Below are 14347 nucleotides of genomic sequence, written 5' to 3' on the forward strand. Positions count from 1 at the left end.
AACATGTATTTTCATCACCAACATAAATCTGTCAGTTACCTCTCTAGTGCGCTCTTGCAGCATCTCATAGTGCTCTCATAAACATCAGAAGTACTAACATTTGTATTTATTACAATGAAGTGACATGTGAAAGCCATCTTGATGGAATCAAAGCAGTAAAACCTAACATATTTCCTTTACAAATAACCACAATTGGGGGAAGGTCATAGGAATTATGGTTAGAGATCTAGAAAGATAAAATGAGGGCAAGCAGGAGGCAGTCCAGGGGGGCCGTGGTAGCACATCAGACCACAAAGGGCATGAGGGAGGGTGCTGAGGCAAGCACACAGACAATGAATGGCAGGGGGCAGTGGCTGAAGATGACCAGGGAAAGAAGACCGCAGGGGCAGAACAATGGACTGCAGAAGGAAGGAGGGAGGGAGTGTTGGGAGCACTGCTCTTTATAAAATACACTATCATAGTTTGATTAATCAATTACTCTTTTCCACGCTGTGAGAAATTTAATAAGCTGAAAACAATATTTTCAAAATACAAATGTATCTAATAAGTCAAATTCCAGAATCAATAGAGTGTTTTAGTAGTTTTGAAGTATTTATTTCGATAAATACATATATTTTTAATAATCAGGGCAAGAGTTTATAGAAAAAGGCATGAAGTGTGTCTTTAATCTGTCCTTACACTATCCTTCTCTGTCTTATAGAATGCACAAGAGTTGTAAAAGTCCTGTTTTCATAGTCTGAAAATACTTCACAGAAAGTTCAATCAAACACTAACACAGTTTCCCATATCTATAAGTCTAATGTTCTTAAAGCTATTGTTATACTCTGCAACAGTTTATAAAACTCTCTCAGTCCTACTACAATGCCTAATTCTACTCTGAAGTGGAATGAATAGCTACTTGTGTTTCCAAACAACCCTGAAGCAGGGTGACTCTCATGGTGTCTACTACTCTCAAACCTGCTCTCTTTTGCTATTGCACATAGCTCAGTGCTGTCACTCTAGAATGCCATCACAGTCATTCTATAGCTCAGTTGCAGTAATATGCTCACTGGTCATCAGTGGCTCTTAGGTCCAACAGCAGCAAATGCAGACAAAGTAAAAGTCCAAAGCAGAAGCCTCTTGCTCTTTCCCTAAGATTCCTTTTATAATTACTTTGATTTGTTACATTTATTGAAAAATTTATACATTTTTTGGTACGTTGCAGAGTTAATGCTTCTCTTGACAAACAGCAGGGATTGGATACTCATACTTCCTTTCACCTGCATTCTTTGCTTCTGCAAGAACAGATTTTATATACCTAAAAACAGTGACAACTCAATTCCCATCATTCACATAGTGTTAGGTTTCTTTCGTACAACCATTTTGTTATTTTCCAAATACACCTCAGCGCATACCAAAGCAGTTTATAGGTGTTGAAGAATGTAGTTAATACTGGTTTTATTGTTTTCATAAAAATATGTGCCAGCCTAGCGACTTCTGAAATTCATGCAGCATGGATTACATAATGTTCAGAGCATGCTTCTAAAGGTTGAAGCAGCAACAGTTTCTGGGCTTAGCAACCCACTCTCACATTAGCATGTTAGTAATTAGAACTTACATTTAAATTTTCTATTGGGGCCTTATCAGGGGCAAGGGCATGTGCATGGACAGCAGACATTAGGGGTGGTGGACAGAGAAAGCAAGCTGGCCAGATGGGGCAGGTGGTAGAGCACTGGTAGCATAATCGACCGTTGAGGGCAGGAGAGAGGTGCCAGTTTACGCACCCTGACTATGGAGGGCAGAATCAGCATGTTGGCCAAGCATGGCAGGCAGCAGGGACAGCACAATGAAACTCAGAGAGAAGAGGGAGGGAATAAAGACACACACATGAACAATGGAGGGCAGGGAGAGGTGGGCAGGGACATAAACTGACCAGGCAGGGCATTAGGTAGGATCAGTGGTTGCTCAATGGACTACGGAAGACAGGAGGAGGGGGGCAGGGACATGGACAGGTATAATGGCAGGCAATGGGAGAGAAAAGGGAGGGGCACCAATCTGACATTCACTTGTTTTTTTCAGGAAAGTTCTGTTTTTATTATTATATTCAGCCAACACCCCAGTGGTGCATTGTCCATTGTTGGTAAACAGACAGTGGGCTTGAAATGGTTTAAAAACTAAGATTTATAAACCAAAAACAATAAACATTTACCAGTTATAGTTCAGTGAACTAACTATATGTCGTGATTCATCATGAACTGCTTATGACCTCACATATTACATCACCCATGATATGTCAAATGTTATAATTGATGACATCACTGATGACATCACCCAATGAATGTGACAATTTGCTACACTTTTCATACTGGAAACCATTAAGTGTGGTATATATAGATTGAATTTCTGTAACCTCTGTAGTCCTAACATACGCAAACTTAATCAGCATGCAGAAGATGATGTATATCTGAGAAATCTGCCACATTTATTAGAATGCTCCATTTTTACTGGTAATCAGATAAATAAGAAACGTAGGCCCTCATTATGACCCTGGAGGTAAATCTCGCTTACCGCCAGGCTGACGGCCGCCAACTTACAGCTGTGGCGGTGGATATCTGTTCACCATATTACCACACACACACACACCAATCCGACAGAATTCAGACACAAATCCGCCAGCCCAAAGGTCAGTGATAAACTGGCAGTATCACAATCCACACTGTTACACCAACAAAACAACGCCCAACACATTATGACCTACGAATTACCACGGTGGACATTCAGCGGCAGTAAACAATTGGTGGAACATACCTCCGTGCTCACAATGGACACCCGCAGACAAAACAACACTACATTGGACAATTCAAACAACACACACCTGACACTCATACACACATCACACACACACACACACCACTATCAAACACACCTATAATATCTACAACCCTTTACGAATACAATTCATTGGCACGAGATTGACACCAAGACCACTGACACAACTACAGACCCACACCACATACACCCATACATCTCTCTCGCACCCCACTTCAATAACCCCAACACATTACCTAACACACCCTCACCAACTCACATCACATAGCAACCATGGCACCACAAAGGCCCCCCCATTTCACAGAGGAGGAGTTAAGGGTCATGTTGAAGGAAATCATCAGGGTAGAGCCACAGCTGTTTGGAGCACAGGTCCAGAAAAGATTAATTGACAGGAAGATGGAGCTATGGCAGAGAATCGTGGACAGGATGAATGCCATAGGACAGCATCCAAAAACAAAAGACAACATCAGGAAGAGGTGGAACAACCTGCAGGGGAATGTACCTTCCATAGCAGCAAGACACCAGCTCGCTATCCAGAGGACTTGCAGTGGACCCCACCTCCTCCTCCACAACTCACAGCATAGGAGGACCAAGTCTTGACAATATTGCATCCTGAGGGCCTGGCCGGAGTTGGAGGAGGACTGGACTCTGGTAAGTCAACTTTCAACAATTAACACCCCCATACCTGCATGCCATCACACTCCCTCAACCTCACTCCCATCATTCCACTACATCCCACATACCCCACCATCACATGTCACTAATCCCAATGCCAAGCCCTGCATGCTGTACCGATGCATGGACACCTCTCACAGCCCTGTATGGACACTCATCACAAAAACATGCACAGCACGGAGAGCTAACAAACCCACCATACACCAACATACACAAGTAAAAGGTGGCAGGGCAACAACAACCATAGAGGGAATGCCAGGGATGTACAATATGTCATACACATTAACCATAACACATCATATACATCCCCACAGATGCTGCAGCCAATGTCACCGGAGAGGAGGTGCCAGCACTATCCAGTCCCCCAACAGAAGAGGCCCACAGTGATGACAGTAACTCTGGACTTCAGTATCTGGATGATCTACCTGGCCCATCAGGGACCACTGGACAGCCGGTTACCCAAACCCAGTCACACACCACCGCAGAGCCTCCCACATCAGGGAACAATACCAGAGCACCCACACAGCGTCCCCAAACCTCTGTCCCCAGGACACATCAATCAGCAGTGTGCCCACCTGTACATGGACCCGAGGCCACATCTCGCACACAAAACAATCAGGGACCTGGGATCAGTGGCAGTGGGCACACAGTTCAGGTGACAGAGGCACAGGCCAACAGGGACACTGGGAAGACTGCTGTGCACCAGGGAGAGGACAGGCCTAGGGAACCGACTCTCCAGGAGGCACTTTCTGAGATCCTGGGAGCCTATCAACATTCCCAGGACACGATGGACTAGATCCTAGACAACATGCAGGAGAACAGGCGGCTGTAGGAGGGATAGTACCAGTGGATCAGGGAGGACTTGCAGGCCATCAACAACCCCCTGATCTCCATAGCAGGGGTGCTGGCAGACATGGCCAACATGAGGGAGGCAGTCTCACACCAGCGTGCCTCTGCCACTAACCGGTCATCTGAACAGCCTTCCACTTCCGCTGACATTAGTGGCCAGGAGGCCCCGCCACAGGGTTCACAGGCCACCAGCACCCCGCCCCCTGCAGAAGGTGAACCACCTCGCAAACATTCCCTACGATCCAGTCAGAAGCCAGAGACACTTTCCAAGACCCCCGCCAGGAAATGAGACTCTCCTGATTGTCCCCTTCATGTCCCACTCAGTCACCCTGTCCACCTTGAACTGCCATTGACCCCCTTCCTATTTCCCCTTGGACAATGCACCTGTGCTACAAACAGACTGGAACAATACCTTGAACTTTCCTCCACTTCCATTAACAAACTTTGAAAAAAAAAACGATTTTGAGTATGTCATGTTTTCCAAATATGATTGAAACAGGTACAAACATTGCAGAGGAACTGTAAATAGAATGAGCATAGAATTAATGACCTGTAGCTGGCTCTTGTGATCACACCAGGAGTATTTGTCAAACCCCAGCGTCTGCAAAATGAATTGCCAGAGGTAACAGTAAGTGGGCATAAAAGTGGGAAATACCAGCATACCAATGCCACACAGAATACCAGCAAAGTCATTGAAATGTAAAATTCCACTGTCTCACCTGTGTGTCTTTGGAAGTACTGACGGATTACAGATGTTCTGTTTTCCTCATCCTCATCCTCTGCCTCCTCATCCTCAGTGTCCACAAGGTCCACTGGTGCCACAGAGGCATCTCCTGTCTCCTCCTCCTGCAGAAAAGGGACATGCCATCTGAGGGCCAGGTTGTGCAACATGCAGCATGCCACTATTATCTGGCAAACCTTCCTGGGTGAGTAGCACAGGGATCCACCTCTTGGATGGAGGCACCGGAACCTGGCCTTCAGGAGGCAAAAGGTTCTCTCTATTATCCTTCTGGTTCACCCATGTGCCTCATTATAACGTTCTTCTGCCCTTGTCATGGCATTCCTCACAGGGGTCAGCAGCCATGATAGGGTTGGGTAATCAGAGTCACCTGCAAATATTGAGGGACAACATTTAGCCACACACTATCCTATTTGGCCAACACCATAGCCATACACTAACATAAACTGGGTGGGAACCAGGGCTCACCTATTAGCCACACCCTGTGCCTCTGTAGTTGTGACATCACAATTAGGATGCTGATATTCCTCAGGACAAAGGCACAATGCACCAACCCTGGATGCTTAGCATTGACGTGGGAGATATACTGGTCCGCCAAGCACACCATCTGCACATTCATTTAGTGAAAACTCTTATGATTCCTGAACACCTGTTCATTCTGGCAGGGGGGACAAATGCAATATGTGTTCCGTCAATCACCCCTATTATATTGGGGATATGTCCCATTGCATAAAACTCTGCCTTCACAGTGGCCAAATCCTCAACCTGTGGGAATACGATGTAGCTGCACATGTGTTGTATCAGGGCAGCCAACATTCTGGTCAGCACTATTGAGAACATTGGCTGTGACATTCCTGCTGCCAAGACCACTGCCACTTGGAAAGAACCATTTGCCAGGAAATGGAGAACTGACAGCACTTGCACAAGAGGGGAGATCCCAGTGGGATGACGGATAGCAGATATCAGGTCAGGCTCCAATTGGGCACACAGCTAAGTGATTGTGGCCCTGTCCAGTCTATAGGTGAGTATTATGTGCCTGTCCTCCAGTGTAGCCAAGTCTACCAGGGGTCAGTACACAGGGGTATGTTTCATCTCCTATTCATCCACAGCGGTAGTAATCTAATGGAAAAAAGTGTGAGGAGGCAGTCACAAACTGAACAATGGAGCGGCAACAGTAGTTTACAATCTGTAAACATGTAATGGGTCAGTGTGATGTATCCAGTTTGTGCCTATTACTCCTGTGATGCAGCATTATTTCGTAGGACTGCACCCCCCTAAAATGGCATCCGCCTGTCCTGTGTGGATCGACAGGTGGAACTGAGGTTATTCCGCTGACGTTGTGCGCCGTGGCGGGAGGTGGTCGGGAACCGCCATACAATTCATCATTGGTTAAAATTGGGCCCTATGGGGTACAGTGGCCAATGGTGATCTACGCCGGCGGTGACGGAATACACCGCTGCGGACGTGACCGCCATTTTCTATCTCATTCCTCACTTGTTTCCTGACCTGTCATAGAAGAGGACCTGCGCTGCATGTGCTGCTGTGACCTCTGTCTGGAACCAACCATGGCCCGCGTGACTGGGGAAAGGGCCCCAGCATTTACTTCTGAGGAACTGGAGAGGCTGATCGATGGGGTCCTATACCAATATGGACTGCTGTATGAGCCTCCAGACCAACAGGTGAGTACATTGTGGGCATAATGCATGTGGCATGAATGTATGGAGATGTGTGTGAAGGCATCTTGTAAGGGGGGAGGGATGTCCTCCTGGCTCGGTACACATTCAGTGCTGGGCCATGTGTGTGCCAATAGTAATGGAAACGGGTATGGTGGGCCATTTGTGTTACTGGCTGGACTGTTTGTCTAATGGTGTTTTCCTGTCTGTTTTGCCTCTGCAGGTCAGCGCTCATCAAAAGAAGGGTATATGGCGTGCCATTGTCAAGGAGGTGCAGACCCTGGGGATCTATGGCAAGCGGAGCACCCACTGTTGCAAACGGTCGGAGGACTTGAGACGCTGGGCACAGTAGACCCCGGAGGCCCAGCTGCGGATGGCCTCCCAGTGAGGAAGGGGTGCCTGTCGAACCATGACCCCCCTGATGGCCTGTATACTGGCGGTGGCCTATCTAGAGCTGAATGGGCTCTTGAGGGCATCACAGCAGCCACAAGGGAGTGAGTACAGTGGCCATCATTGAAGGAAACAGCTGGAGCGGTAGTATCCAGGTGGTGGATGGGTGTCAGAGGGTGCCCCTTGGCCAAGCCAGACATAGCAGCGTAGGTTGTCTGGTGGCTAAGGGTTTGAAGGGGAAATACTGCCAACCTAGCTTGTAAGCATCCACTACTGTCAGAGCAGTATTGGTCCCAGTTGTGCAGTGCGTGCTCCTCCTCATGCCCTGGTGGCTAGCAATATCATTGGTAGTGCAATGCATAGTGTGTAGGCCTGTACCCTTTGTCTGAGGGTGCTGTGTACGCCAACGGTGGTGTTGGTGCAGTCATTGACCAAGTGTATCCTTTGTCTCCCCCCCTTTCTTGTTTTGTCATCCTGTCCTTATGTGCATTAGCATCATCTGGCGTAGGAGCAGAGGCACCGGCAACAGAGGGAGCTGCATTCCACAGGACCCAGAAGGCAGAGTACACTGATGTTGAGGGCACCAGTGGGACGGAGGGCGAAGGGAGCACCACGGTGGAGACTGGAGGGGAGAATACAGACTCTGATTCCTCCTCCTATGGGAGCTCCTTGGTGGTGGCGGACACCTCCGTGACCACCCCAGCTACAGCCACCACCCCATACCACCACCGCCCTCCCAGCAGCCCCTCAGCGAGTTGCCCATGCCTGCTTACCCAGGAGGGTGGGAATTTCCTTTTCCCCAGGCACTACAGGCCCTGCCCCAGTGAGCCCTGCTGGCCTGAGTGAGGAGGCTATTGACCTCCTGAGATCCATCTCTGTAGGGCAATCAAACATTGTGAATGCATCCAGGGGCTGGCAGCCCAGATACAACAATCTAGTGCATTCCTGGAGGGCATTCACACTGGACTGGCGGCCCAAGAGAGATCGATCCAGGCTTTGGCATCTTTCCTGATGGCAGCCATTGTCCCTGTTTCAACCGTCCCCATCCAACTACCACTTCCCAGTCCCATTCTCCTCAACCTGAACCCATCCCAAGCACACAGGCAGACGGGCATGTACACAAGCCAACACCCATGAGTTTCACAGGCAAACACAAGCACCACACTTCATCCCACAGGCACTCACACAAATACCATTCATTTGCAGAAACAACAACATCCACTATTTCCACTGTCTCCCCCTCCTCATCCTCCACCTCCTACCCAGTTATGTCCACACTCACACCTGCATGCACTACATCATCATCCACTACCAGCATCATCACCACACCAAGCAGAACACACACCTCACTGGCAGACACCTCCACAACATTCATGCACACGTCCTCTGTGTCCTCTCCCATGTGTCTTTCCCTCCCTCTTAAAGTACACCAACGCAAGCACTCAGACACCCAACAGCCATCCTCCTCACAACAGCATAAAACCCATGCGCCTGCATCCAAATCCAGCAGACAGACACCTCCAACAACCACTCCCTCATCCTCCACTCCCATTTCTTCTCCCTCTTCATGCCCCAATGTACCTAAAAAGCTTTTCTGTTCCACCATTGACCTCTTCCCTCCCCCTCCTCCCCTGCCTGCACGTCTGGCCAGGGTATCAAGAACCCAGCCAAGCACCTCAGCCAAACAGTCCACGGGCCCAGCTCCATCAGCACCTACTTGTGGAAAGGATTCCAGGCCACAAATACTGAAAGAGAAGGAGACTACACCAGCCAGCAGAAAGGGGAAGGAGCCTGCTCCAGACATCAAAAAGGGAAAGGAGACTGCACCAGCCAGCAGAAAGGGGAAGGAGCCTGCACCAGCCATGAAAAAGAGGAAGGAGCCTGCACCAGCAGCTGTCACAGAGCCCCCACCGCCATCTGTGGTTGTGCAGCCATCAGTGAGTGCAGACGCTGAGCAGGATCCTCCCACTACCAGCACCACCACAGTACAGTCATCGGAGGGTGCAGGGGCTGAGCAGGAGCCTTCCACTACCACCACCAACACAGTCCAGCCATCGGAGGGTGCAGGGGCTGAGCAGGAGCCTCCCACTACCACCACCACCACCACCACAGTGCAGCCATCGAAGGGTACAGGGGCTGAGAAGGAGCCTCCCACTACCACCACCATCACAGTGCAGCCATCAGAGGGTGCAGGGGCTGAGCAGGAGCCTCCCACAACCACCACCACAGTGCAGCCATCTGGGGGTAAAGGGGCTGAGCAGGAGCCTCCCACTACCACCACCTCAGTGTAGCCATCACCAATGGTGGATTCCATATGATCTAGCCTCCATGGGCTGCTGTGCGGCCTGCCTCCACGAGAACCAGTGGGCAAGTCATCCACCTGAGAGACTGTGGCCTTTCACTCCCCAGGACCAGGCACAGGGCATGTGGCCCCCTCCAGAACCAGTGGGCAAGTCACCCACCTGATAGACTGTGGCCTTGCACTCCCCAGGACCAAGCACAGGGCATGTTGCCCCCTCCAGAAGTAGTTGTCTTGTTTATGCATCCTGCTGAGGTGCCCCCCTCCCCCTGAGGTGCCTGCCTATTTGCCAACTGATACCCCTGCAGTGTTCTCTCTGTATTGGTAAGTGGAACGAGGGGGGCCTTGGGCTCTGCCCTGTGAACTGAGGACTGGGCAGTGTACCTTTTTTGTACATATCTGTTGCATTTCCAAATCAAATTATTACTTTTAATGTTAATCTTATTACAATCACTTTAGTCAATTCCTGTTGTCCTTGCATTATTCAGATAATCCATGGGGATACATTGTTTTTCTTGTGCAGCTGGTTGTGTGTATGGTGTGTGTATGGGGTGTGTGTGTGTCACTGTCGTTTTCCTCCCCCCCTCCCTTGTGTTTTAGGCAGCTGTACTCACTGTCGTCACCTTGGCCGGCGTTGGTGTTCGTGGTGGAGCATAATGTAGAAGATCATCTGGAAGACTTGCAGTTCTGGTTCTATGCAGCGTAGTTCTTCCCTGTGTCCCCAATGGTGAGTCCTTTCACTTCGGTGCTCTGTTTTCGCCAGGCTTTTGATGGCATTGGTACCACCCCAGAAAAGGTGCTGGTTTGGCATGTCATAATATGGTGGGCGGAAGTTTGTCTTCCGCCTGGCTGTAGGCGGCTACCGCCGTGGTGACTGTTGTTTCTGCCCTGGTGGTCAGTGTAGTACATTAGCTGTCTTTCGGAGATATCACCGCCATGGTCATAATTTGGCAGTACTTACCGACAGCCTATTGGCGCTATAAACACCACTTTATCACCGACCGCCAGGGTCGTAATGAGGGCTGTAATGTCTTTGAATACATTAATGTGATCAGAAATACCTTTGTAAACTGCCCTGGTAATGTCTTTGTAGATATAAAAAGTGATCAGCAATTTATTAAACCTTGAATATCATTCAAAAGGGTGTTTGATAAACTATGCCTTTTAAATGAGTCATCTTACATAGAATTTCAAGTCAACTGCTTCACATTAGCAACTGATTATGCATGCACAATTAGGTCCGATTATCAACCCTCTGTAGTTTGTAAAAATATCTTACACATATTCCTGAAGTGAGCATGAGGGTGTATACTATTAGAATCATACTGTGACAGGATCAATTTGTGAGTCAACTATATACTATGCACTCTTTAACAATTTATAATGTCTCAAATGCTCACAGAATAGCTAGGAACCCTTTCCTGTGAACACTCATTTGATAATAGGCTGCAGTGAAAAAATCACCTGCAACATGCTGTGTTGGTATACATATATATATGCTTGACGAATCTTCACAGAATTTTCAAAATGTATACTTTGGTCAGTTCAGCTGCTGTTTTAAAAGCTTTGATGTGATCAGTGAAGTGGGGGCCAAAATAAAGGGGGGCCCCAAAACACTTCTTCTCCATTCTGTGTATGTGAGGATTTTCAAATCTTTTGACAAACCTCCATCTGAACACCTGAACAGAATTACACCAAATTTGGCACAAAGCTAGATTCTGTTCCGCAGATCACACCTTTTTAGTTTGGTTTAAATCCATTCAGTAGTTTTGGAGCCATTTAAGGGCAAACAATATAGCCATTTAGAGCAGCAGATTCTCTGTGGATTTTTGCAGATCGATCCATGGATTCAAGTGCCACAGGGAGGATTTGATTGACTGGTCTAAACTTCACAGGAATGTTGCGCCCACCATTTTATTTCTCAGGAAATGGTCCCCAGAGCTGAAATCTTGGCTAAGTCTAGATGATGGGGTAAGAGTAGAGGTTCTCTGACCCCATGGGTGTTATATACTTCTGGTAAATAAGTACAATGTTTTTCACATGCCCTAAAATGTATTTGTTGATGGTTTCCGAAATCCGCAGACCCATCCGTGGGGCTCAGCTTGACCCCTGCTGTAAATCCACAGGTGGATCCATGGATTTCACAAAATGTAAAAAACAAATAGATATAAATTCATACACCTATTCAATGTGACATGACAACGTGACGTGAGGAGGCAGAGCCTTGTGACGGAACTGGGCTGAACGCTGCTTGCAATGCCGTGCAGTGTGTTTCTCTCTCCCCCAGATCCCCTTGGATTCGGCCCCAGATTTAGCCCTTGCCCTGGCCCGACTGCCGGTTTTCCTCTTTGACGTCACCAAGCAGTCTGAGGCAGGAGTCTGAGGCTGGAGGCAGGAGGCATGGGCAGGGGGCAGAGGGGTAGTTAGCTAGAGGCCTTAGGCCCCAAATGGGTAAGATGGGACAGCAGCGGCTCCCTGTCTGGCCACAAAGGAAAATGAGCCACGCCATGTAGATGGCTGCAGTGCTCACGGCAAGAGAAGAATTGATACACAAGTTGTAGTGGCAGGACGCTTGATGGTGTGCCTACTTTTTCGTTGTCGACCAGGGCAGGGGGTAAGCACGGAAGAAGGTGTGGAGACTTTCAAGTTGTCTTGGTCCCCCTGGACCATTCAGTTCCTTGGCTGTATCTCACTGGGTAGTAGGGGCCCTTTGACCCTCAATAGTAGTTCTTTTGGTAATAGACGGGAGCAAATGTTGACTCCCAGAGCCACCCAGATACCCTCCATTTGGAAACTCCTCATTCTTGTTGCTGGTCCCTTACGAGAAACTTTGTTTAAATATGATCCAGATGTAAGAGCATCCAAGGATCGTGGAATCGACTTGTGTGCCCTCCAGAACTCAGTAACATTAAAGTGCTTTAAAAGCATGGAAAAGTTGGTGAAAAGTTCAAAGGGGACAAAAAAGGGGTGAAAAAAGGGCAAAGGATGACTGCTAAATGCCTGCAAAGGAACAGGTCCTTTCTTGGTCGGGCCTGTAAAAGCCAAATCCAATCTATTAAGAAATAAGGGAATCACTCATTTGAATATTGAAAGTTTAAATTCCATTCTACCATTTATCCAAAAGGACTCTCCTAAGAAATTAGATGGTAAGGTTGTAAATTGTCCTGCTTTTAGTAACAAAGATTCTCTAAGAAAGGACATGGATGGAGCCTTAAGTCCTTTGGGTGGCTACCCTGTGTCCACCGGGTGGGGGGGTTCCAGGAACTCCCCTCCCCACCTTGAAAATGTGGGTGGCCATGCTGCAGACAATCATGCCGAAATACTAGATTTCACCCTCCCTGATATAGATCTGAAAGCAGCCAACAGAGTAAGGATTTTTCCTCCAACGAGTCCAACGATGCCCTCACTTACCCAATCTAAATTAGGTCCTCCTGTTCTAAGACTATTCAACAGTACCCATCGGATCATTTCCATTCTTCAATTAGAAACTCGGAAGCTCCAGCCCTTGTGAGCTCCGATCACTTACCTAGTGGCCCCCCAGACCCACATGTACTTTTATAAGAGTCCTTCAAGTGTCTTGAAATAATTATTTTGTCAATTTTGGCTTTCCTAGAAAATTCTATAAAAAATTCAGATCATACTCAAAACATTTTTTTTATCAATACTAAAAGCTCTCTCAGACCAAAACATACTATGTTCTGTGTAGATGAAAATGCAACAAGAACCGCAAAGCGAATACATAAAAACCAGGGGCTAATTCCTGCTGGCTCGAATTTGCAATCCTCACTTTCTGGTGCTACCGTGTCTATAAGGCCTAAGCCCTCCCACTCTGATAAAGGAACGCAGGTGGGTAAGCCTCACACGTTTACATAAGGTGCTAACTTATGTGAACCCACTTCCCAAGTCAGTATGGTTTACTCCCTGGAGAATCTTTTCTCTAGCCCTTTTCTGGCTAGCAACTCTGCTCTCGAACCTCTTGCCAAGGAAAATACTCACAATCCCCAGGCGGCTCCCTTCCCCATTTTTCTGCCCATAGGCCATGTCAACTTAATGCCAGAGGAGCAGAACGGGACCCTACCTGGAAAGGCCGCCAAATGGAAGAAAATGAGCAGGAAAAAAGGGAAAAAAGGGGAGAAAAAGGGAAAGCCCTGAATCTCTAAAAATAATAAAAAAAGGTCAAGTTCGAGGACATGGAGTCCGGGGAAAGCCCGGAAGACCTTGATCTGGTCCAGACAAAGGTGAAGTCTGAACACAGTGGAAGAGATGGCTCTTCTACTACTCAGCCATTTCCTGACAAGGCCCACTTAAGTGGAGGGCACCAGAACTATCCTACCGTAGCATAAAGCGACATGTTGGACCTAAATCCATATGCCACTCCCTTCCATTACATGAATTTGAATGTATCATTCTTGAATCCTCCTTTCGAGCTACACAAAGATGGAGAAGTAATAAGAAGGGGGAATGACTCTTGTAGACATAATGAAACTCCTGAATACCTTAAGGTCTGGGCTTTATTTGATTTGAACTTAAGTTTAAATCGTTCTTTACTACTCTCATGTTTTGCTGATATAGAGGAGCTCAAATTTCTTGAGAGTAGTGACATTATACAGATATATCTTGACCAGAGTGAGGGAGGGACTAAGGCAAAGTTTGGTTTTCTTCTAAAACTGTTACACACCTGATCTTGGCTAACAGTGCCCAACTACAGCGTAAAGGCATTGATGTGATCCCAATTTGGGGCAAAGTAAACCCATTTAGTTGGCATCAGCCATATCATGCCTTATGCCCCGGTAGTACCCTTCCCCAACTAGGCAATTGTTCATTGCCTTCTTGTGAACATGTGCAAGTTTCCCTCTTACAGGGGTAAGGGAGGTGAAACTCATGGAAGGTGCACCTTTGCATTTCTTGGGACCC

The sequence above is a fragment of the Pleurodeles waltl genome, chromosome 2_1 (genome assembly GCF_031143425.1).
Source record: "Pleurodeles waltl isolate 20211129_DDA chromosome 2_1, aPleWal1.hap1.20221129, whole genome shotgun sequence".
In the NCBI taxonomy this organism is placed as follows: Eukaryota; Metazoa; Chordata; class Amphibia; order Caudata; family Salamandridae; genus Pleurodeles; species Pleurodeles waltl.